Raw genomic sequence first — 4858 nt, 5'->3', positions numbered from 1 at the left:
TACCTTGTAGCGAAAAACATTTTTGACCGGATTCCATAACCAATGGAAACATATTATTCTCTCATAGATAAATCAAAATAATTGAAATCACGAACACAACGATTCCAAATGAAAAAAAGAAAGACAGGAACAAAAAATTTGGCATTGTGAAGAAAGTTAATACATTGTTTTCAACAGACTTTAATCCATATGTAATGGCTGAACACCTAGCTCTTCTGCACACAATTCTGCCTCATCTACTGACTCGGCAGAGCTGTTGCTGAATCCGAAGTTCCTGTCTGTTGAGTCTGAACCTGCCTCGTCCGATATATCCTCAGAACCAAGCGACGACATTTCACTGTCACTGTCTGGTTGAAGTTGGATAAATGTGCTCTCAGTAGCTTCGTCCATCGGTGCGTCTCTATGTTAATATTCGACCGTAATAGTTCCCCTTTACCGCACACCTTCTTCCAGTCACCTTTCATAATGCTCTGTATTGCAGCGATAGTAATTTGCTTAAGTTGGGAAAGGGTAACGCCGCTCATATTGTTCGATAAAACTTTCTGTTAAGTCAAATTCCAGGTAAGTTCGATGGTGTTCAGATCACAATTGTAGGGTGCGAGGTATAACACTGTAAGTCCTTTTCCGATTCTTTTAGCGCTCTATCTACTGTATATTCTGGCTCGGGTTTGTAACATTCACAACTTCCAAGGGCTCATTGCATGTTAAATCCGCATGACTGTACATCTGCTTTACGAGAAGTTCTGTTGGGCGTTTTATTTTCGTGCACAATGATAGGGTGCATTGTCTAATACCACAGTACTTCCACCTGGAATATTTGGTATTAGGCACTCTTGCAACCATTTTATGTAATTTTCACTGTTCATTTCGTTGTGATAATCTGCCGATGTTGATCTCGAATCATAGATGAGCTCTGCAGACGCAATGAACCCATTTCTTCTCCATCACGAAACACTATTGCTCTTTGTCGAGAACTTTCATTTTTCCGCACACCTGGTACATCACTATGCTGCCAATATTTACTGACAGTATGGTGTGTATGCGCACGACGGGTTTCTTCACACTTTGGCCGGCCGCGGTGGTCTAGCGGTTCTAGGCGCTCAGTCCGGAACCGCGCGATCGCTACGGTCGCAGGTTCGAATCCTGCCTCGGGCATGGATGTGTGTGATGTCCTTAGGTTAGTTAGGTTTAAGTAGTTCTAAGTTCTAGGGGACTTATGACCACAGATGTTGAGTCCCATAGTGCTCAGAGCCATTTGAACCATTTTTTTCTTCACACTTTAGTCGTGTACTGCGCAGCACGCTACATCTCTCAACGAGAAATGTTCGTCTGTATTTACATATTTTAAACCAAAACCGCATGTCCTAAAAAATATGCCAGAAAGTGGTTCGTTTCCCAGTGAAATTAATGCCTATATCCTCCTCCACCCAACTGTTAAGCTTTCGAAGAGCGAGTATTTCTCTTTTAACGGCATAATATTCCAAGAACTTTCTTTTCAGTAAACACTTATCGAAGGCGTCAAAACATTTCGTTTTCTTCCTCACTCTCTTCTTCCTTGGTGTCACAATTTTCTGACCACTCCGTCTGGCTTTATTAACATCGTTCACATTGTCTTTACATTCTCTCCTACTGTGGCTGCTGCTCGCTTCGGAGTTGTTTTTATCGATATTAACACACTTTTCCGTTTTTCTTGTCGACAGAACTGAACCATGTTATTAACCAAAACTTTTCCTTCTGAGGGTACTTTTCGGTAACTTATACTTGCGCGATCACTGTCCATTTTAGCAGGCGCTAAAGCCTAGTTTACACGACACTTGGTTGCAGGCAACTGCGCATGCGCGCCGCGCGTTTGCCAACTCGTTGGTGAAACTTATTGCTTTTATTCTATGTTCCTTGGGTGAAACTAAACACCTTCGGCGTGTTCCAACTTTGGCGGCACTAGTTGCGTGGGTTTTGAGGTAATGTGTGTTCGTAGAGTGCAGACAAACTGAAATATGAAGTGGGGAACGAAGAATAATGTTCGCTTTTTGGATATATATGCTTTGCGTAGGTGTTTGTGGGATTTCAATGATGCTTATTACAAAAATAAGCAACATAATGCTACCACTGAGACCGCCATGTGCGATCGCAACATAGATGGTTTGACAGTATCTGAGCTGCAGGGCAAAATTTATTGAGTTAGGAGCACATATACAACTGAATTAAGAAAAATGCAAACGATTGTAATTCTAGCTGTGGCAATGCCCTCGTCTACGAGACTAAAATCCCATCGTTCGAGTTGGTCAACTCTTTGTTAAGGAATATTGTTGACAGGAGGGAAGGCTATACAAATTCAAGAAGCTGCATTCTTTATTCAATATTCATCTATTTAAAACGTCGCTGCAGTGCCTCCCATTCACATATGTTTGAATTTTGAAATATTGCCACTGTACAGATCTATCTTCAAGAGAGTAGTTTGCAAACCATTCTCTTCTTAATGCGGCCTGTTTCGAATTATTATTGTTGGTAATGTTAATAATTATTACTGTTAATGTTAATAATTTTTGTGTTAACGAAAAGGCGTCATCACCAACTAAAACCGTTATCTTATAGCATGCCGAGTGTTCTCGATTGTAATGCACGCAATATGATACGTAATTTCAGTTCTGACGACAGTGCTTCACGCTTTAAGGTACCTTTATTTCTTATCGAATACCTAACTCTATTTAGAAGAATCGTGAACAGTTCTGGTGACATTCTAAGATAATTAAAAGAAATTTTTGGATCTGCCGTTATAAATTATTTCAGCAAGGATGCTGAGCAACCGAGCTGACATCTTTTCTTAATCCAGTCACGAATCGAAACACGTTTCTTATTTTTTTCTTATGCAGAGTTTCCACGCAACAAGCTCTAACTCCATCACAACTCGTGCCACGTGCAGCTGCCAGAAGTTTCATTTCAGACACGGCTCAAGGACCCACAAAATGACGAAACTGAAGTGTACACTGGTGTCGCCGTGTCTAGTCATATAAGAAACCACTTGCGTGCGACTCGTTCCACGCAACGAGTGGCGCAACCCAATGTCGTCGTATAAACTAGGCTTAAGAATATGCAGCAATATAAAGTAGTATGACAATAACGTGACTGTATAATGCCGAGCCACGTGCCTCTTTCATGTACTGTCGAGTATGATCGATCGCCTTCGGCCCCGTAAGTATGCAAACAAAGCTTATTTCCGCGTTCTGCCATCGGCAGTTGTAAAAGGAAGAGGTAATAAAAATGTTTCTCTGTTTACTGTTATTGTAGTTGTTTTATTTGTCATTTGACTTTAGATTTGCCTTACTTTATTCGGTGTCCGTTCTTTCTGCTCTTTGCTGTGTTTTTCGTTGCCTCGCACACTTATATCAAAGGTTTCGTCCCTGCACGACACATGACTACATAACAACTCTGATTGTAGGGGCAGCATCTCATGCCCTAAATTTCTCTCGCCGCTAATAATTCATTGTTCACATTTCTTCCCACTACAGAAAAGATAATGTCCAGAACAGCCAGAGACAGTGGTCATGCATGCGTGTGTGCTATGCTTCCTTTATGAAAAACGCTTTTGCTAAAAACTTACGTGAGCACTCTTTTAGTCATGCCTGCCTGCGTGAGTGGCACCCTATCCGTTTTATAGAATAGTTATTTCCCCATGATGTTTGTTGTAAATAATCCACTGCACTTCAACAGGAACAATGATATACATATTTACAATACCAGAAGAAAATATCCATTCATTACCGCCACATTACGGTTGCCTGTAGCACAAACAGGGACTGACAATGCTGCAACCGTTCTGGTCATTTACCCAATGATATAAAATGCCTGGCAGACTGCAAAGTACAATTTGAAGCGAAACTGAAAACGTTTCTCTTTGACAACTCCTCCTATTCCGCAGAAGTTTACCTATTACTGTAATGTGTAAACGATGATGGGGTAGGTTAGGCTATCATCACTAAAAAATTATTTACATACATGTTAAAGCAAAATATCCATTTAACAGGGTCTTAAGGGTTTGAGACCATTCTCTTAATCACTGTAGCACTCCCACAATGCTGGAAGATGTTTAAAAAATTATATCTAATTAAAAAACGAAAAAACTAATAAATGATTAGTGTGGAGGCAGATTAACAAGAGATTGATGTAAATATATAATGACTCGTTCCACATCATTACGATTTATCATGCAAATGATACATGGAACGCCCGCATCTCGTGGTCGTGCGGTAGCGTTCTCGCTTCCCACGCCCGGGTTCGATTCCCGGCGGGGTCAGGGATTTTCTCTGCCTCGTGATGGCTGGGTGTTGTGTGTTGTCCTTAGGTTAGTTAGGTTTAAGTAGTTCTAAGTTCTAGGGCACTTATGACCACAGCAGTTGAGTCCCATAGTGCACAGAGCCATTTGATACATGGAACATGCAACTAAAACTGTTGGTATTTCGCAAAGCATGGTATAGGCTTATAGTCTTTGAAAACCTCAAAATGAAATTCAAAAGTAAAACGAAGCAGATAATCAAAGTAGCTGTAAATTCCAATTGTGCTGTGTTTGGTTATTCCTGGAAAACTGACAGAGTTACTGGCGAGAAATATTCCGAGGAAAGAAGCAAATAGGCTACTGTTGGAAAGGTAGGCCTAAATCTTATACAGGTTGGGCTATCATCACTAAAACATTACTTACATACTTGTTAAAGCAAAATGTCCATTTAACGGTGTCTTTAAGAGTTTGAGACCATTCTATTAGTCACATTTATAGCATTCCGCAATGCTGGAAGATGTTTAAAAAGTTATATAGCTTTTTACCCTGTAAATTGCTATTATTGGCCAAACACTGAATGACGCAATC

Source organism: Schistocerca cancellata, chromosome 3 (assembly GCF_023864275.1).
Source record: "Schistocerca cancellata isolate TAMUIC-IGC-003103 chromosome 3, iqSchCanc2.1, whole genome shotgun sequence".
Classification (NCBI taxonomy): Eukaryota; Metazoa; Arthropoda; class Insecta; order Orthoptera; family Acrididae; genus Schistocerca; species Schistocerca cancellata.
This window is presented reverse-complemented; position numbering follows the sequence as displayed.